General features: G+C 43.0%; 1 protein-coding gene across 1 annotated transcript in view; it reads left to right on the top strand.

The window, feature by feature from the left end:
* Positions 1–315: 315 nt before the first annotated feature.
* The window catches only part of VAMP4 (vesicle associated membrane protein 4), a 48372-nt gene continuing 27172 nt past the window's right edge, over positions 316–21515 (top strand). The window contains exon 1 of the mRNA XM_032389323.1: positions 316–394. The gene's annotated coding sequence lies outside the window, so the exon portion shown is untranslated. The remainder of the gene's footprint in view (positions 395–21515) is intronic.

The raw sequence follows: 21515 nt of genomic DNA, 5'->3' as shown, positions 1-21515 counted from the left end.
TTCCCTCTCTCGCTGTGTCTCTCTCTGTCAAATAAATAAATAAAATCTTTAAAAAAAAAAAAAAAAGCCCTGTCTGTCATGTGGGGTGCTCACAGCAGAACCCTGACGGACAGCGACTCTCCTGGACAGTGACGTCAGTGCCCTTACACAGACAAACCACAGCCTCCATGTCATCCTTCTGACTTAGCCACCTGCGGCCACCACAGGTCACAGGGAAAAGTAGATGGTCTTAGACAAAGACTTGTTTGCTTCTCTTTCCCAGGACGGCCCCGCTACAATGTCGTCATGTTTGATGTCGACAGTAAGGACCCAACACTGGGAATGAGTTGTCCACCAGCAGCTTTTGTGGACCAGCCTTTCCTGCAGAAGGTCAAAAGCATCTTGACTCCTGAAGGTAGGAGGTACAAAAGGTTGGGGAGGGAGGAGGGATGGGTCCTTTAAAAATTGTTTCTTTTCAATGAAAAATGGGTCTGTCATAAGTGTGTAGCTCGATGAATTTCCCTGAATTAAACACACTCTTTTACTCTCATCAAACACAGAACACTTGTAGCCCCCCAGAAAGTCCACCTCTTACCTCCTTCCAGTAACTCCTCCTCCTGTCAAGGATAACCCGTATCCTAACTTCAGTCAGTACAGCTTAGTTTTGCCCATTTTTGTTCTTTGTATACATGGAATCTTAAAAAATGTATTCTTTGTGTTTTTTTCTTTCATTAACATGATCTTTGTTTCATCCATAGTGTGTACATTGTTCCTTTAGAGTGTGGTGTAGTATCCTTATGTGACTATTACCACATTCATTTCTCCATTTTGTCATTGGTATTTGGATTGTTTCCCGTTTGGGGCTTTTAAAAGTAGTCCCCGCTCTGGTGATGAAGTCCAGACTCCTCCATCTCTGCCCCCAAAAGGAATCTGTGTATTTGAAAGGTTGGTGCTTGCCATGAGCATGAGATGTGCCTCCCAGCCCCTCAGAGGCTGCACTAGTGACCTGGCATCACCAGACACCGGCCTTGATCCAGGGCCCTTCTCCCCTGACATCCTCAGCTGGCCCAGGTGCAGTATGCATCCGGGTAGCCTGCACCTGGGGCCCTCCAGCAGGGGAGTTGTGGTTGGTCCCTAAGTACCTGCCAAGCCTCCAGTCCTGTAGGAGCCCACCGCCCCCAGCAAACCTTTTTTAGGGCGCTGCTTTCTTTGGACAGCAGTTGGTCCCCCTTTGGACCGGCTGCCAGAGACCCCAGGTTTACCAGTAATGAGGCTTCCAGGTGTGTCTTGTTGAACACTGCCCCAGGTGGCCACCTGGCAGTCCAGTCGCCCTCCAGCTTTCCCTTCAGGGCGATTGTGCACACTGGAGTAGGTTGCATCTGGGATTTATATATATGCCTTGTAGCCGGGACAGCCCATTCCCCGGCTGCTTCTCCAGACACTTGCCCTCCTCCTGGCCCCTGACTGCCCTGACTTGGGCGGCTCGTGCATGTGCACTACGGGCCCTCCAGGCCTGTGGAGCCCCTGCTTGTGCAGTTACCTGCTGATCCTTGTGGGTGTAGGGATCCCGGCCCCAAGAGGCCTTCCAAGGTAGCAGCTGGAAACTGAAGGCAGCCAGTCCCAGGCTGGGTTGCTGGCTTCTCCACCACTCTGTAGTGCAGGGTGTGTCTTACTGGAAGGTAGCACCACTGCTTGGTGGGGCCTGGGGTCCAGGCTCTAGCCCCAGTCCAGCGGGGTAGGCCATTTTCTCCAGCTCTGCCTTCTGGGGAACTATGAGCATCGATGTAGGGTAAGGCTTAGAATGAGGCAGATGCCAAGGGCCCTAAATAGCCCCCTTTTCTGAGCCAAGCCTGTCTTGTCATTTTGCTCCTCTCAGCTGCCACCTCCTATGCATGGGCAGTCTGCAGCCTGTTAGCAAGCCTTGGTTTTCAGGGAACATCCCAGGTCCCTAAAGTTTTGAATGATCTCTGGCAACTGAATGGACTCAGGGTGTGAAGAGCTTATACCCTGAAAAATATTTCTTAGGCTCCTTTTGATTCTGGGAACTTTCAGTCCCCATTTGGACCAACTACTTGATTGTGTCCTGGGCTCCTCCAACAGTCAGGCTTTCAGGTATCTCTGTTAGAGGTTATCCTGTGTGTCTTACTCATACCTGCCCTTGCAAGGCAGTCCAGATTTTTCTAGCTCTGCCTTCATTGGGATCTTTCATAGTTTTGAATGTTTGTGCTTGGAATTAGGCAGAGTTTTCACACACCTGAAAGCAGGCACCAGCTACCTGGCCTCTGCAGGCACTTCTCCTGTGCTGGGTGCCAGGTGAGGGCCCAGTATGCACTTTGTCATCCCAGGGACTGCAGCTGTAACTTTACAGGACTGTGGGCTTCTTAGTGAAGAACCATGTGCTCAACCTCCAAGGTGATAGGATCTCACACCCCAGAAACCATTATGAAACATTCAGTTCACATTTGGACTGACTGCATGATCAGGTTTCCTGCTTCTTTGGTAATCAATGCTCCCTGATGTATTCTTTTGGGAGATAGCCAGGCCACCTCACCAGATGCAGCCCTGGCATAGAGTCTAGAGTTTTTCTGCTTTGTCTTCAAGGGGAATATTTACATTTTTTGAAATTATGGCTTGGGATAAAGCAAATGTCATTATCCCCAAATAGCCCTCTTCTCCGACCGTGCTTACCAGACATTGCCTTGTTTTAGGTCTTCTACTATCCTGAGTTTGTGCTCCCTGTGCTCTGACGGCTGGCCTTGGGCTGCCAGGGCTACTCCAGGCCTATGGAGCTTTGGCCAGATCTCAACCACCTGAATGTCCTCAGGGTGAAGCAATCTCTCACCCAAAATATTTCAGCAAAGGAGCTTTAAACTGGTAATCGTCCCATTGATACTTGCTGTCTAATGGTATCCCAGGATTCTCCAGCAAGCAATGCTCCTGGGTTTCTGTTATTGGAGGTTATCCAGGCCATCATGTCTTGGCAAGGAAGTCCATATTCCCCGAGCTTTACTTTTAGGAGTATTATACCCATTTGTGTAAGTTAAACTCTATAATAGGCAGATCCCATGTACTCCTGTTACCCCAATCTGTGTCCTGTCCTTTCAAGACACTTACTCCGTCCCACGTTTCTGGCTTCCCTGACTTAAGCAACCTGTGCATGCTAAGTACATCCCTGTTTGCTGCCCTAGGGCAGCTGGAGCCCTCCACGCCTGTAGAGCTAGGGCCCATCTTCAACCACCTGCATTGGAATGAACGCACCCACTGAAAATTACTTGGAGGCAGTTGCTGAAAAGAGTGGCTGTCTGTCCCCATGTGGACTATCTGCCAGGGTCCCTGGCTTCTATAGCAGTCAACGTTCTCACGTATCTCCTATTAGAGGATACCCCAACAAGCCATCAGATTCAGCCCTGGCAAGGCAGGCCAGGTTACTCTAGCTCTGCCTTCAGTGGTGGTATGCACATTTGTGTAGGTTAGGTTGGAATTAGTCAGATACCTTGTAATTCCAAGAGTCCGTTCCTTCATCTCAGTCTTCTGGACACTTGCCCTGTTCTAGGTTCCTGGCTACCCTGACCTTTCGTTCTGACACATGGATAGTGTGTACCCCATCAGCTGCCTTTAGGCAGCGGGAACTCTTAAGGTATGTGGGTCTAGGACCCATCCAGAACCATCTGCATTATCGCAAGGGTAGGGAGCCCATCCACTGAAAATTGCCTTGAGTAGCTGCTGAAATGAGTGTAAATCAGGCTCCATGTGGAGTTGCTATTTGAAGGGACCCCAGGCTTAGAATTCTAAGAAGTAAGACTCCCAGGTATTTCTTAATGGAGGATACCTTGTTCTGCCTGTTCATGCCTCTTCATCATGAGACAGTTAAAAAAAAACTCCAGCTCTGCCATCGTGGGGGATATTCCACAATGTGTAGATAAACCCTTGTGATTAGGCTGACATTTTGTACCCGTAGGAGCCTGCTGCTGTCACCTGGCCTCTTCAGCACTCGATCCTTTCCGGGTTTCTGGCTACCCTGACCTGCTTGGCCCATGGACGTGCTGACCACACTGTCTTGTGGATCTCTGGCCAAGCTCAACCACGACATAGCCTCCTGCATGGAGAAAGCCAACCCCCACCAAATCCTTCTGAGGGAGCAGCTGCAAATGGACGACGGTCCCCATTTAGACTGGCTGCCTACTGGGATCTCGGCTTTCTCCAGTGACCAGGGCTCCCAGGTGTCTCTTATTGGAGGATATCCTGGCCAGACTGCTTGGATGCTCCATGGCAGGCCAGTTGAATAACCTTTAGGGCTGCCTTCATGGGGAATTCCCTATTTGGCTTGTAGGGCTTTCAATTAGGCATAAACCCTATCCCCTAAGAGTTCCTGTGCTCTAGCATCTCCCGACCCCTGTCCTGTTGCAGACCCCTGGCTTCCCTGAATAGCACTGCATGTGCATATGCTGTATGCACACATTCAGCAGGCTTTGGACAGCAGGGTCCTAGAGTCACAGAGAACTAGGACTGGACCCAACCAGCTGCATAGCCTCCAGGAAGGAATGAGTCCACCCCCCAATAATCACACTGAGGCAACAGATTGCTGATTGTCCCCATTTGCACTTGCTACTTGATCAGGCTCTGGCTTCTTTAGCAAGTGGGACTCCCAGGTGTCTCCTACTGGAGGTACACCTGCTAGACACCCAGCACACAATGACAGAAGGAATGCAGTATGCTGCAGCTCTGTCTCCAGGGGCAGTACGTGTATTTGTATAGCCTAAGACTTAAAAGTAAGCCCATTCCTTGTTCTTTACACGTCTACATTTGTGTCAGCCTCTTGACCCTTGCTACAGTACAGATACCTGGCAACCCTGACCCCACCCCCCTCCCCCGCACATGCATACACAGTACACACCCCTGTAGCAGGCTGTGGGTAGCCCAGGCTAACCTGGGAAACTGACCTCCCCTAACCACCTGCATGCCTCCAGCTTGGAGGGAGCCCACCCCTAGAAATCACTCAGAGGCAGCTGCAAATTGGCAACAGTCAGTCCCCATTTGGACTTCCTTCTTGATCCAGTTCTGGGCTGCTTTTGTATCCAGGGCTTCCAGGTATCTCTTATTGGAGGATACGTGAGCCAGCTGTCCAGCCCACCCTGGCAAGGTAGTCCAGCATCCTCCTCTGCCTTCATGAGGAATATGGGTGTTTGTGTAGGCTAGGGCTTACAGTTATGCCCATACCTTGTTCCACAAGAGCTTGATCCTGTGATCTCGACTTTCCAGACCCTTACCCTGGTCAAGATCCCTGGCACCCTTATTTTTTTTTTTTTTTTAAGATTTTATTTATTTGACAGAGAGAGAGAGCACAAGCAGGGGGAGCAGCAGGCAGAGGGAGAGGGAGAAGCAGGCTCCCTGCTGAACAGAGCCCAATGCGGGGCTCGATCCCAGGACCCTGGGATCACGACCTGAGCCGAAGGCAGACGCTTAACGACTGAGCCACCCAGGCACCCCTCCCTGGCACCCTTAAATGCACTGTGCCCATATGTGCCGTACATATCCCTTCAGCAGGCCTTGGGCAGCTAAAACTCTCCACACTGGGGAAGCTAGGTCCAAGCCCCAACCAACTGCATAGCCACCCAAATAAAGAGAGCCTACCTCCTGAAAAATCACTCTGAAGTAGCAGGTGCAAATAGGCAACATTCAGTCCTCATTTGACTTGTTGCCTGATCGGGCTGGGCTTCTCTAGCGGTCAGGGCTCCCAGCTGTCTCTTCTTAATGGCCCCTCCCTAGCAAGTCAGTCGAGTGACCTTGAGCTCTACTATCAGAGGAAATTCCTCATTGCGTAGGTTAGGGCTTGTCCTTAGGCATAAGCTTTGATTGTCAAGACCTTGCTCTAACCATAACCAGACTTCCCCCTGGGGTTTCTTATTGGAGAATTCACCAGACAACAGCCCAGCCCAACCAGACAAAGCAGTCTAATATACTCCAGTTCTGCTTAAGGGGGAATATGGGCATCTGTGCAGGAAGGGCTAGCTTCTGGGCATAGGCCTGTCCCCCCAAGAGTTTGTTCCTGTGGGCCAGCCTCTACAGGTCCATGCCCAGTGGCTGCTTCAGAGTGATTTTAGGGGGCTGGGCTCTCCCCCACCCTAAGGCTGGTTCACAGGAGCGGGTTTTTGGGGATACAAGGTTATCTGCCTAATTCCAAGACCTAACCTACACAAATGTCCATATTCCACAAGAAGGCAGAGCTGGAGGAGTCTTGATGGTGTTGCCACATCAAGGCTGGATAGAGGGCCAGGATACTCCAATAAGAGACAGCTTGGGAGCCTTGAATCCTGGAAAAGCCTGGGAACCCACCAGGCAGCCCGTCCAAATAGGGACTTACTGTCAACACTTTAAAGCTGCCACCTCATAAAGATTTTTGGGCTGTGGGCTTCCTCCACCTTGGAGTTACTGAGATGTTTACCATCCAGTCTGAGCTCCAGAGTCCTGGAGGGCCCCCAGTGGACAAAGACCTGCTGACACAGTGAGGACTGCATGCACAGGTGGCATAGGTCAGGGGAGCCAGGGACCTGGACCAGGACAATGTCAAGCAAGGCTGGGTCACAAGAGGGGGCTATTACAGGTACCTGGAATCTACCTATTCCGTGCCTTAACCTAAGCAAATATACTTAATTCCCCTGAAGGCAGAGGTGGAGGAGTCTGGTTGTATGCTCTGAGATGCTTAGGAACCTTTGTTTTAGGAACCTTTTGTTTAGAGAAACCTGGGACCCAATCTCACAGCCAGTCCACATGGGGACTGACTGTACCTCATTTCGGCTTCTGCCTCACAGCGATTTTGGGAGAGGGAGATAGGTTTCCTTCTCATATGAAGTAATGCAGGTGTTGAGGATTGCCCCTTACTCCACAGGCCTTGAGGGCCCCAGATGTCCAAAGGTGGCTGACAGAGTTCCTACTGTGCAGGTGCAGAGGTCAGGGTAGCTAGGTACCTAGAACAGGGCAAGGGCATGGAGAGGTCAGGTCATGGTGTGGGCTCTTTGGATTCAAGACATATACCTAATTGTGGGCTCTACCTTCCCTATGAGGAATGTCCCCTGAAGGCAGGCTGGAAGAATCTGGTCTGCTTTGCCAAGGGGAGGTGGGGAGCGGGGGCTGGCTAGAGTATACTCTAATTAGAGACACCTGGTAGCCTTGATTATTGGAGAAGCCCAGGATCCAATCAAGCAACAAGTCCAAATGGGGACTATCACCAATTTAAATCAGTCCCCATTTGGACTTGTTGCTTGATCAAGTCTTGGGTTTCTCGTATTGAAGGATACCCCTGCAAGTTTCCCCAGCCCTTCCATAAGGAGGCAGTTGAGTAATTTGGACCTCTGCCTTCAGGAGGGAGTATTACCATTGAGCAGGTTACCACTGAAGGTTAGGCATATGCCTTGACAGCCCCCCCCGCCTCCACCAGCCCTGCTCCCATGACCTGGCCTATACAGAGCCTTGCCCTCTTCCAGATGCCTGTCACCTCTGATCTGCACTTCATGTGCATGTATAGCAAGCGCTCCTGTAGCAGGCCTTGGGAAGCTGGGTCCCTCATAAGGGTTTTGGAGGATGTTGATAATTCAGAACCCTTGCGCACTGTTGGGAACGTAAAATGTGGCAGCCACTATGGAAAACAGTATGGGGGTTCCTCAAAAAATGGATAGAATTACCCTATGATCAAGATATCCCATTTCTGGGTATATATCCAAAAGAACTGAAAGCAGTATTTTGAAGAGGTATTTGCACCCTCATGTTCATAGCAGTACTATTCACAGTAGCTAAGAGGTGGAGCAACCCAAATATCCACTGGGTGGGTGGATGCATAGATGTAGTAGGATGCTAATCAGCCTTGAAAAAGAAGGAAATCGTCACATATGCTACAACATGGATCATCCTTGAGGATACTGGGCTAATCACAAAAAGACAAATAACATATGGCTCCACTTGTATGGGGTATCTGAAGTAGTCACATTCATAGAAATAGAAAGTAGAATTTTTCATTGCCCGGGTTTTGGGAGAGGGTAAGATGGGGAGTTGTTCAATGGCTATAGTTTCCGTTTTACATGAAAAAATACTAGAGATCTGTTGCACAATAATGTGGATATTGCTAACACTACTCAACTATATACTTTAAAATGGTTAAGAGGGAGGGCACCTGCCTGGCTCGGTCGGTAGAGCATGTGACTCTTGATCTCAGGGTCATGAGTTTGAGCCCCACATTGGGTGCAGAGCTTATTTAAAAATATTTTAAAATTTTAGGGGCGCCTGGGTGGCTCAGTCGTTAAGCGTCTGCCTTCGGCTGGGGTCGTGGTCCCAGGGTCCCGGGATTGAGCCCCGCATCGGGCTCCCTGCTCCGCAGGAAGCCTGCTTCTCCCTCTCCCACTCCCCCTGCTTGTGTTCCGTCTCTCGCTGTGTCTCTCTCTGTCAAATAAATAAATAAAATCTTAAAAAAAAAAAAATTTAAAAATTTTTTTAAAATAGGAAATTAAAACAATATATATGTTTTTAAAATGTTAAATTTTCCTGCCTAACAGCCTTTGTTCCTGCTGTTCTTTTGGCCTGGAACATTCTTTCCCTTGCTTTTTGCATGACTGGTTCCTTCTCTGGTTTCAGCTTAAATGTTACCTCCCCAGAGAGATCCCCACTGACAACCCTGTCTTTTGAAATAGGTTCCCCTTGAGTCCCATTCTCAGCCACTTGTTTGTTCTTTTCAAAATACTTATCACAATATAGAATTTATGCTTTTCTTTCCTGCTGTACTCTGTGCTTATATTTAAGGCACAGACCTAGTTTACTAAGAGTTATACAATAAGTGTCCAATATACTTTTTTGTGAATGAACAAATGAGTCTATATAAACTCGGAATAATAACATCTGCCTCATGGGGTTGCTTCGAGAATCAGGTGCAGTAACATATATGGCAGAGGGCCTGGCACATAATAACTCTAGTTCTAGGGACAGACATTTTTGTACCAGATGACCTTTAAAGTCCAATCCAGCTCCAAGATTCTCAGGAATGGTACAAGGGCCCTTTGCAAGGCAGAGCTGTGTGCATATTAGTAAGCAAAACACCTGTATTCTAGTTAGTAAGAGCAACCTTACCAACAAGTAGGATCTTTCATGCCTGGGACAAATAGGTGCAGAAGTAGTTGTTTGCTCTTTGCTCAGAACTTCCCAGTACCCTCAGGGCCATCCATGCCTTATAGAAGACGATGGAATACTTAAAGCAGGAGTTCCAAATCTGGGGACCCTTGAGGATCTGTGGATAGAATTCAGAGGGTGTGTGAACTTGGATGGGAAAAAAATTACATCTTTATTTTCACTAACCTCAAACAAATTTAGCATTTCTTTCACCTCTAAATGGAGTAAGTGGAGACCCATCTCCACAAAATAACCGTCAGTAGTAGTAGCTGTACCTGTGATTTTATTACCAATTGGAATCACTAAGATTTTTGTATCACATTACAATAATAGATATCTTAAAATATTGTTTATGCTCCTTACTAATTCAAAATCATGGTAGATGTTAGATCTGACATTAGATTTTGTTGTTTAATGAATTAATAAAGCACATATCTTAGTGTATCACAAATCTTGCTTTTAAAATATTTTATAACATGATAAATTGCCTCCTTTGCAATTCTGTATATTTTATTTTGATGCATTTAGAAACGTTATTCTAATAAGAGGTCCCTAGACTTCACCAGATTGGCAAAGGTTCTTGGTACACAATGCCTGTCACTTAACAGGAGCGTTGTAAATGTTTCTTCATGGTTATGACAATTTTCCTGTACTTTTGGTATTGTCTTGAGTCTATAATTATGTAAAGAATAAACCAGAAAGGCTGGCTAGGTCCTTAGGGAAAACCTGACTACATTCTTTTAAAAAAAATATTGTTAGAGAATGATTTATTATTTCACTTTAACTTTTCATTCTCTGAAGAAAGTTTGAAATATATCTATTGAAGGTATTCTGACATCATTCCATTCCTTTTTTTTTTTTTTTAAGTTTTTATATGAGAGAGAGAGAGAGTGAGAAACAGTTATGAGAGGGGAGAGGGTCAGAGGGAGAAGCAGGCTCCCCGCTGAGCCGGGAGCCCGATGTGGGACTCCATCCCAGGACTCCGGGATCATGACCTGAGCTGAAGGCAGTCGCTTAACCAACTGAGCCACCCAGGCACCCCCATTCCATTCCTTTTAAATAACTGCTCTATACTTGTGACCATAGCATGTAAAGCAGGGAACTATGATTTGTGATGTCACTTTAACTCAGTGAAGTGTGACTGTGGTTCTAAGACCCAACTTTTCATGGATTGTATCCTGAGCTTTGAAATGAGTGTGAGCAGTGATGCAGAATCTTCTTTGCTTAAAAAAAAAAAAAAGACTAAAAATGAAAAACAAAAATATTCGCAACTCTAATAAAGGAAAAGAGGAATGATAAATGTGTATATATCATACATATAAAGGTTTAGAGAATATGTACATATAGAAATATAAAAGTAGATTCTTTTTTTTTTTTTTAAAGATTTTATTTATTTGACAGAGAGAGACACAGCGAGAGAGGGAACACAAGCAGGGGGAGTGGGAGAGGGAGAAGCAGGCTTCCCACCGAGCAGGGAGCCCAATGCGGGGCTCGATCCCAGGACCCTGGGACCATGACCTGAGCCGAAGGCAGACGCTTAACGACTGAGCCACCCAGGCGCCCCAAAAGTAGATTCTTCTTATCTTTCCACTAAATCTGTGATATATGGCAGAAGGGGAGCTGGTTCAAGTATCTCTGAATAAATGTGCCTTCATTTCCAGAAGAAACCAGGATCCTCTTCTCACGCTTGCTTACCCTCTGGTCAGAGCCTATGAAGAATAGTGAGTTCTGACTACCGAGGTGTATCTGAAAGGACCTACGAAACTCTCCCTTTTAGAAAACCCTCTATTTTCTTGCATAGTCACTGGCAAATGAGCTTATCTCTTTACAGTACTTTTAAGAGTGGCTTAGGTATAGTTCCACTTTCAGGTATGATGGAGTAAATTGAGGCAGACCATTGCTCCCTCTAAAAATAAATAGAAAAGCCAGATAAATACCAGAAACATCTCTATAAAGCAGTCAGAGAACTATTTAAGCAAAGCAATAAGACTGGAAGGGCCAAGATTCCAGGGAAGGAACTGCAAAAAGGTGAGCTGACCTCTTCCAGCTGCTTTTTCCCTGAAGGCGCTTTTGGATTCTGGGTGCAAGGAAAGATACTGAACATCTGGGCTTTACCTAGGCCAAGGACCATTGTTGGGGAACAAAACAAGCAAACCAGTTACACTCTGGGGTCTCACAGGACTGGAAAGACAAAACTGCAGTCTTAGAGAGCCAGGATCTCAGGAATAAGGGAATAGTGGAGAGTTGGGAGACTCAGATAATTTTCTTCCCAAAATTTTGCTGAATTCTGAAACTATATTGTAGGAGGCTAAGATGATAAAATCACTGTTTTTCAGAGGCTTTTTGTTTAGCATCTTTGTCAGCAAAGATGAGAGTGAATCGTCTTTGGAGAAGGATAGTATCACATATGTACACAGTATTTCTTACATTTAATAATTTATACTTAATTTTTAATACATAATTATTTTATACTCAATAATCAATATTGAGTATCTGAAACTATTAGGTATGCCAAGAGATAAAAGTTATATGACCAAAAACCAAGAAAAAATACAGTAGAAGCCAGCCCATAGGTAATCCAGGATTAGATAAGCAGACGAGGACTCGGATTAAAATGTTCAAAAAAATAGACGAAACATGGATAATTTCACAAGAGGATTAGAATCTATTTTTTAATGGAAATTCTGGAACCAAAAATACAGTAACTGAAGTTAAGAGTAGCCTGGGGAGTTAGGAAGCAAATGGGGAGATGTGTCTGTCTACGCGGATGTTGACAGTGACTTAGGGCATGCTTCAGTTGCATCTCTGGAGCATGTTGTTAGTGCCGGAATCCTAAGATCTAGTGTAGACTCAAAGAATGTGTACACACATTTAAAAAAACCAAACTTAAAATGTAAGTTCATACATTTGTCTTCAAGAGTATACTCTCAGGGCGCCTGGCTGGCTCAGTTGGAAGAGCATGGGACTCTTAATCTCGGGGTCATGAGTTCAAGCCCCATGTTGGGTGTAGAGATTACTTAAATAAATAAAACTTAAAAAAAAAAAAAGAGTATACTCTTAGTACTGTGTTGCAGTAAACATGCTCCAGAACATAAAGATGAGTTCTTTTTTCGAGAATAATTTCTCAAGAATTCTCCAAAATAATTCTAAGCACAGGTATGTTTTTAAGTTTACTATCATGACATTTTAGAAAATAATTGGAAAACTTGTTATTGCCCTTTCTATAAAGGATGGAGGAGGGTGGTTCAGTGATTGCCAAAGAGTTTTCTTAAAATTATTCCATAGGGATGGTTATCATTGAGTTTGATGCCAGACAGATATCCTGTAGTTAATCTCATATGCCATGTTTCAGACCTGGGTCTGCTTAATATTAAAGTATACCTTCTAAGCTGATAACGATGAATTCAGAGTCACAGAAAAGATGCTGTGAATTTTTCTGCTTAATTTTTTTTTCTTTTAAAATGGATCGAGTTGGATGCTTAATAAACTCAAAACAACAACATAACCAGGGCCAGAAGGAAAACTCATTTATTATTAATGTTAAAAATAGACATGCAATCTACCACAACATAGGGAAAAATTGGATATGACATGGCAAGCCATGGATGATTCGGAATTGTCTTCTAGTTAACACTTGTTTAAATTACTTTGTTTGTTTACACTTTGTAAGTAAGATACAAAGATAAAGTGCCTCCAAGAAATGCATTATGAAATTCAAATGCAACTTCAGATATACTGATGAGCTGAAATGACTGTAGAATACCAATACTTGGCAGTGATATTGACTGAGGTTTAAGGTAATCAAGCTGCCTCTGTTTCCTTTCATTTCTTCATTTTATTTTTATAAGTCACAAATTTCCACTGCTCATATTCTTTTTTCCCCTCCTGTTATCTTGAAATGCCAGAAGAAAATCAATGCCAATAGGCCAAACTCTTGTGAGTCCATCTATAATAATAATGAAACAGTTCAGAAAAAAGCAAATCTATAAAAATGGACAGTGTCTATATTGTTTATAAGGTGACCAAGAGAATGTGTAAATATTATTTTATGAAGAGTTTGTGATATTCTTAGAAGAAAATAAGGAGGCTGAGCTTATTCTTCCTCTTTTGCTGCCTGGGAAATGAAACCAGTATTGAAAGTAAGTGACTTAAAGGTCATTAGGCAAGCAGAGTACTTCCAGGATTCCCACGCCCTGGGAAGGCTAAAATATTTTCTCTTACTATCATTTCCCTTATTTTCTTTCTTTTGTCTTTTCTGCTCATTCAAAAGCAAGCTTTAAAAAGCATAATCCAGGTAATAAATTTATTGTTTGCTTGCCCTGTGCAAGGTACAATGGAGAATAAAAAGGAATCTAAGACCGCGTCCTTGATTTAAAGGAGCAGTCAAAATCACAATTCTAGCCTGGATCTTCTCAGCTGCTGAGCCATCCTTTTGTTCACTGAGTTGCTAAGTTCCAAACCTTCTCCATTTTCTTTACACTCCCAACTCCAACATTGCTTCCTTGACCCTTCACATAAGACCTTGCTTGAGTTTTACTGACCGTTTTGAAGTTATCTTGTGAGTTTCCCTTAACTTCTCTCTTTTCCATTTCAAAATCACTCTATAGCTTTATCATCAGTCACTTCCTTCCCTCTTGCCTCCAAGAAAGGATTCTGTCTCCATCTTGCCCAGAACTCACCTCTGGTGCTCTTCCAACCCTGATCCTCATACCTCTGCAGGGACATCACCCATCCTTGTTTCCTTTTTGATTTGCATTTCAATCTCACTCTAATCCTGGCTCCTTACTCCCCATTCCTAAGTATAACTTGGTTATTTCTGATCGTACCTTGATCTTACTGCTGCTTGGACTGCAACTCGTGTGTCATTTCCCTTTACCATTAAATTTCTTGAAAGTGGAATCTATAATCTGCAATTCCACTAAAAACTCTTACAATATGGATTCCGCATCCATAATGTTATTAAAATACTTCTTGAAAATCAATAATTGGGGCGCCTGAGTGGCTCAGTTGGTTAAGCATCTGCCTTTGGCTCAGGTCATGATCCCAGGGTCCTGGGATTGAGCCCCGCTTCGGGCTCCCTGCTCAGCGGGAAGCCTGCTTCTCCCTCTCCCACTCCTCCTGCTTGTGTTCCTTCTCTTGCTGTCAAATAAATAAAATCTTAAAAAAAAAAAAGAAAATCAGTAATTGTGAGTCAGCAAATTTAATGGCTTTTTTCTAGCCTTCATTCCCACCTTCCTCCACCCCCACCAATTTCTCTGAAGTTTTTATTTTACTTTTTTTATTTTATTTTATTTTATTTTTAAAGATTTTATTTATTTGACAGAGAGAGACACAGCAAGAGAGGAAACACAAGCAGGGGGAGTGGGAGAGGGAGAAGCAGGCTTCCCGCTGAGCAGGGAGCCCGATGTGGGGCCTCTGAGGTTTTTTAAAAAATGTTTTAAAGTTTTTTTTTTTTTTTTAGTGATCTTTCTATGCAACGTGGGGCTCGAACTCACAACCCGAAGATCAAGAGTCGTATGCTGTTCTGACAGAGCCAGCCAGGCACCCCTGAAGTTTTTGATGTTAATAACCATTCCTCTTTGTTTTACATTGCCCTGTCTTCATTGTTATGTCTACTGCTGTCCACTTCTTTTTTAAATTTTTATTATTAAGTAAACACTACCCCCATTGTGGGGCTTGAACTCATGACCTCAAAATCAAGAATCACATGCTCTACCCACTGAAGCAGCCAGGTGCCCCACTCTAACCACTTCTTATTGGCTGCTCTCCTTATCCTCTAATCCCCTCATTCCCCTAAGTGCCCTTTTCTTTGTATACACTCTTCCTTGGATTCTTCATAGAGATGGTAGTTGAAGCTGAGGATTCCCATGCTCTGAGAATGCTAAAATACCCTCTCCAAAGGAAAGTGTATATAAACAAAAGGGCAGGCTTGACCACCTTGCCTTTGTTTTTGCATAGGGTTCACTTAGTTGGCAAGAGAGGTAGGAGAAATAGGTCTGAGCTGTCTTAGCAATGGCAGCATTCCTCTGTCTATGACCATCCTGTGAGACAGCCCCGCTCCTACAACTGTGGCTCTTGCCTTGTTCTGTTGACCCTTCCCTTGCCTCTTCATACCTAGAAATAGTAATAGTGGCTTCTCTTCCTGAGGTATATCAGCATCTCAGCTTGATTCCCCTTGTGGTTTTAATTTATTGTTAAACTCTAATAAAGTAATTCACTTTTGATATTATTAGATCACCTTAGGCAATTCTTCTATTTGCTAAAGTATTTGTGTGTGTGTGTGTGTGTGTGTGTGTATACACATATATATATATTCCATTGTTCACTTGAATCTATAACTTTACTCAAATTTTTTTTTAACGAATCTTTTTTTTTTTTTTAAGATTTTATTTATTTATTTGAGAGGGAGAGAGTGAGAGAGAGCATGAGAGGGGAGAGGGTCAGAGGGAGAAGCAGACTCCCCACTGAGCGGGGAGCCCAATGCGGGACTCGATCCTGGGACTCCAGGATCATGACTTGAGCTGAAGGCAGTCGCTTAACCAACTGAGCCACCCAGGCGCCCTCAAATTTTTTTTAAGATTTTATTTTTAAGTAATCTCTGCACCCAACGTGGGGCTCAAACTCAACCCTGAGATCAAGAGTCACAGATTCTACCAACTGAGCCAGCCAGGCACCCCTATAATACATTCAGTTTTAATAGTTGCTTAGTCTTGTGTTTCTATGTAAGTTTGTGAGGTCTTGAAAGACAGCTAACACTGTTCACCATCTTTATATCCCCAGACTTTTACAGAATGCCTGTCACTTATCTGATGGGTGAATTTATTTACCTTGATATAGCACCCAAGATTAGTATTAACCATCTTGAGCAAGAAATTAAAATTGTAATTGACCATCAACAGACTAAAGCCTCCTGAATCAAATGAGATTATCACAAGACATTAGACCTGACGGATTCCATCTATACAATGCTTTAAGAATAAACTGCCTAATTTCTGTTATAAGGGAAAATCATGCAGCCCATTTCGATAAAATATTGATCTCACCTTAAACATATAGCTCTGCAGTATTTACTAATGTGCCCAGCTTCACAATTCTCTTGCCTTCAACAAGTTACACAGTTCATCTCAAAACCTTAGTTTCCACATAGATAAAATTAGGAAAATGACACTTGTTATCAGAGGGTTGTTGTGCAGTAATAAAATAACATATGCTAATCATTAAGCATAGTGCTTTTAAAAGTAGGCATTTAGGGGCACTTGGGTGGCTCAGTCAGTTAAGCATCTGACTCTTGGTTTCGGCTCAGGTTGTGATGTCAGGGTTGTGGGATCGAGCCCGCAGTCGGGCTCTGTGTTCAGCAGGGAGTCTGCTTGGGATTCTCTCTCCCTCAGCCTCTCCCCTCATGCACGCATGCGCTCTCTCAAATAAATAAATAAAATATTTAAAATAAATAAAAGTAGGCATTTAATAAATGGTAGCCATTTTTTTAAAGATTTTAGTTACTTATTTGACAGAAGGGAGAGTGAGAGAGAGAGTGAGAGTACAAGCAGGGGGAGCGGCAGGCAGAGGGAGAAGCCGGCTCCCTGCTGAGCAAGGAGCCCGATGCAGGGCTCGATCTCAGGACCCTGGGATCATGACCTGAGCTGAAGGCAGACACTTGACTGAGCCACCCAGGCGTCCCTAAATGGTAGCCATTTTTAACTTTCAGAGAAGTCATAAATTTTTTAACACAATTAGAGCATATTCCTGCACAGGTTTCTCTGTTCTTGTCATCTTTATAGGAGGCAATTTCTCAAAGATAAAATTCTTAAAACAGGTCATATCAAATAAGAGTTAGAAGAAAAAAAGCATCTCTATGAGTCCATCTTATAATGTCACATCTAAAATTCCATGAGAGAAGCACAGAGGACATTCCCATTTTATTGCAAATTTTTAACAAAAACTACAGTAGAATCTGTCTTTAAAAACCAGACTCCACTTAGGCCGCTTGCTCTGTTACTATTTACTCTTCATTCTCTCTGTGTAGAATCACTCACTGATGCCACATAGGACATAATTGGAACCACCGACAAATTTAGAATATGGATGCTTTATTAGAAAATAATATTGTGTCAATGTTAAATTTTTTTAATTTAATTGAATTGTTGTTATGAAAAGAAATGTTCTGTTCTTAGGAAATACCCATTGAAGTATTGAGGGGTAAAGAGACATATCTGTAACCAACTCAAATAATTGGGTGGGGAAGTTATATATTTCGAGAGAATAAAACAAATGAAGTGAAATGTTAACAACCCCCTTGAGTTAAGTCATGTAAACTCTCTGGCCCTGTTTCTTCATCTATTTGAAGAAAGAGAGACTGGCCTGAACTATTTCAGTATCATTTATGCTGTGAGTCATGAAATTCAATTAGGAGTTGAGACTAGCATTAGAAAAAAATGTTAACCAGTGAATCCGGATGAAGGATTTGCAAGACTTCTTTGTGCATATTCTTAAGTTTGAGATTCTTTCAAAATTAAAAGTAAAATAAGCTAACTATATTTACACAATACGAGACTCTCTGAGCACAAGAGGCTAATAGGTTAGCTAAATGATACACCTATGTACTTCCTCACCAAAACAGTTGAGCTATATGCTTATCAAGAGTCAGTTTGTATTTTTTTTTTTAAATAAACTCTCTGCCCAATGTGGGGCTCGAACTTATAACCCCGAGATCAGAAATTGCATACTCTTCTAGCTGAGCCAGCCAGGCACCCCTAGAGTCAATTTGTATTTGTAATATAAATATTTACACCTCTTATTATACTTCTGGAGTTTAAATATTCAAACTAATGAAGTACAAATAGAAAGTTGTTTTTATGAAAACTAAATTGAAAATGAACAGAAGTTACTATAGAATTAGATGTGGGTAAGAAAAATGCATAAAACTTTGGGGAAATAATTGTACAAAATCTAGACTGACTTGGCATTCAAACTTTTTCAAAGGTGTCTTTTAAAACTTCTTGCTGTATTTTGAAAAAAAAAGAAACTGAAAATTGTAAACAATTTATTTATTTATTAAGATTTTATTTATTTATTTGACAGAGAGAGACAGCGAGAGAGGGAACACAAGCAGGGGGAGTGGGAGAGGGAGAAGCAGGCTTCCCACCGAGCAGGGAGCCCGATGCGGGGCTTGATCCCAGGACCCTGGGATCATGACCTGAGCCGAAGGCAGACGCTTAACGACTGAGCCACCCAGGCGCCCCGAAAATTGTAAACAATTTAAACAGTGCAATTCATAATAAAGACAACTGGGGTCCTCCAACCAACAGATTCATTTTCAGATAAAAGGTCTTGGCCCTATTTCAAAGATTAGTGAGTAAATGTATAATGATACATTTGAGTCAAAATAAAAAGGTTAAGTATATCTGCCTTTTTAAATGATCTTTACCACTTTAACCAACTTTTTAAATTAACCAGCCAACAACTAGTCCCAATTTCAATGGGAAAGAGAATCTCTAGTGTATTTTTTTTTAATTAAAAAAGTGATACACATGGTAAAATATTCTAATGGTACAAAATAACCACACAATTAGGAAAGGTTTCTTTTCTCTACTAGTCTGCTAGGGTTGTTATAACAAAATGCCACAGACCAGATGGCTTAAACAACAGAAATTTTCTCACAGTTCTAGGAGCTAGCAGTCCCAGATCAAGGTGCCATCAGAGTTGGTTTCTCGTGAAACCTCTCTTCCTGGCTTGTAGAAGGCCACTTTCTCAAAGTGTCCTCACATGGCCTCATCTCTGTGCCCATACATATGGACACCAGCCCTATCAGATTAGGGTCTCACCCTTATGACCAACCGCATTTAAACTTAATTACCTACATACAGTCACACTCTGGATTAGGGCTTCAACATATGGATTGGGAGGGGGTGGGGAGGACACAATTCAGTCCATAACATCATCTTCCATACTAGATTCCCAGCCCTTCTGGGTTTTTGTTTTTGTTTTTTTTTTTGTTTTTTTTGTTTGTTTGTGATGCTCACGTGGAAGCAGAGTCTCATATTGTTCTGCACCTTGCTTTTCTCACCTTACAATAACATACAGAGATATTCCAAGTCAGTGCAGGTAGAGCTACTTCATCTTAATGGCTGTATACTGTTCTACTGAATTGGATATACCAAACTTATTTCCTATTGTGGGACAGTTAAAGTTTCTTTCTTTTTTTTTTTTAGCCTTGTTCCAAAAATCTTTTAAAGAATATTCTTAGAAAATGCCTTTATACAATTTGTGTAAGTTTATCTATGGGATAAATTTTAGAAGTGGAATTACTAGGTCAAAAGGAACTTCGTATAAATTTTTGACATGTATTGTCACCCTGAACTTTAAAAAAATTTGTACCAATTTATACTTCCACCAACAGTGTTTAAGAAAGCTTGTTCTTCCCACCTCCTTAGCCTCCTACCCATAATACCACATGTACATATCTCCAACACTGTATTGTCAAACTTTTTAATCTTTGCCACTGAGCTAACTAAAGGATCAAAGTTTCAAATTAGACTCACAACTCAGAAATCAGAGATCTTACCTAATTTCAAGGTTCACTAATTTCAAAGACACCAGTAACCAAGGGGCACAGACAAAATAGGAAGAGGTCCAGGACTCTTGGTGCTGCTCCTCAGGTCCTTTCTTCCTTTGGATGCACCTCCACCCAAGATAATTGATGTGGTTTCTAAATAAGGTATGCAGTCTCCTCACTTACACAGAAGGAACCAACTCAGTTATGAAACATATCTCCATTACATGCTGAGTTACCTAACTTACATGATATTTTCCAGTCATGCACCTCAAATCCACAGATTTCTGCTGTGTTTACCATAAACAGTCTCAGTCCAGGGCTATCCTGCTAAAGGAATTCTGTAGATATGAACTCTCCTACTAGGGGATACTAGTTTGTTTACCAGGAAGTCTGTTATTACCATATTTCTAAGAATCAAATGCTTGCTTGCTTTCTAGGAGTATTCCTCTATAATGGGAGAGAATGGATTGCAGATCTGCTGCTTAACTCCTTCCTTCCTGGTCACTGATAGATGAAAAATGGTATTTATTTTGATTTACACTTTGATGTTGAACAGTTGTTCACATGCTTATAATTGACAATTACCTTAGCAGACTTAAGGAACAAGAATCCTAAGCAGGCCATGAAGCAACCTGATTTGCATAGCTAAACCCTGCATAGGGCTCAGGAATTGGAAGTGCTAGGTAACTCTGAGACTGATGTGAACTAAAAACAGGAGGAATAATAGACAATTTGTTTAAGAATCAAATGCTCAGAATCCCTTCTCCAATCCAGTAGAAGCCCAGAGATTTAGTATTAGAAGAGGGTAAAACAAAAGATCTCTGGCTCAGAGGACACCAGGCCCAGTTAAGGCAGAAGGTCTGATGTTGAAAGAGAAATGATAGAGGACCAACATCTGAATACTTCAAACTCAAGACAGAGAAAATAGGGTAAAAATAACCAAATAATTCAAGTTGGTGAGACTGGAACCCTGTTCTGACCCTGTATCCCGTGCTATTTATATTCTTTCAGTTTATTGGTATATCTAATTCATAGTAACTGTAAAATGACATTTTCTGAGCTTTCAGAAATGTTGGGGGTAGTTAAAGGACTTTGTTCAGGTGATTAAGGGTTGGGACTAGCATTACCCTTCCCCTATGCAATCATACCAAGATGGTTGGCAGAACTAAAGAATTACGGTTAAAACAAAACCAAAAAGGGACTCCTGGGTGGCTCAGTTTGTTAAGTGTCGGGCTCTTGATTTCCACTTAGGTCTTGATCTCAGCGTCCTGCGATTGAGCCCCGCCCTCGCTGGGGTCCCAGCAGAGCGTGGAGTCTGTTTGAGATTCTGTCCCTCTCCCTCTGATCCTCCCCCACTCGGGGGCACGCGCTCTCAAATAAATAAATAAATCTTTAAAAAAAAGAAGTATTCATAGAAGCTACACAATGAGGTGCCCCTACAACTCGATAATCATGTCGTAAATTGTGGTGTAAGAAGGGCTAATCCTGTAATTGCCTCAGGCTCGAATTGACTAAAGTACCAAAGCAGGGAAGCACCCCATAACAAGCAGATTTACAGATATAAAATCAATTGTGGAAGAAAAAATAACTTTCGGGTCTGGAGTAGTCTCACCATCATGCCTAGGCAGAGAAACAAACTATAAAAAGCTTCCCTTCTAGGTCCAAGTCAGCCTGGGTCTGAGTAGTAGACTCACAGATAGTAGTGAACTTGTCTAACACCAGGCTTTCAGAAGCTTCAGTTGAGAACCCATGGTTCACTGTTTCTCGGCATCGCCGGCGAATTGAATCAGAATCTCAAAGTAGTGCCTCGGCATCAGCTTTTTTAAAGCTTTAC

The sequence above is a fragment of the Phoca vitulina genome, unplaced genomic scaffold (assembly GCF_004348235.1).
Source record: "Phoca vitulina isolate PV1807 unplaced genomic scaffold, GSC_HSeal_1.0 scaffold54, whole genome shotgun sequence".
NCBI lineage: Eukaryota > Metazoa > Chordata > Mammalia > Carnivora > Phocidae > Phoca > Phoca vitulina.
The sequence above is the reverse complement of the archived record's forward strand: the minus strand, read 5'-3'. Positions and strand labels throughout refer to the sequence as shown.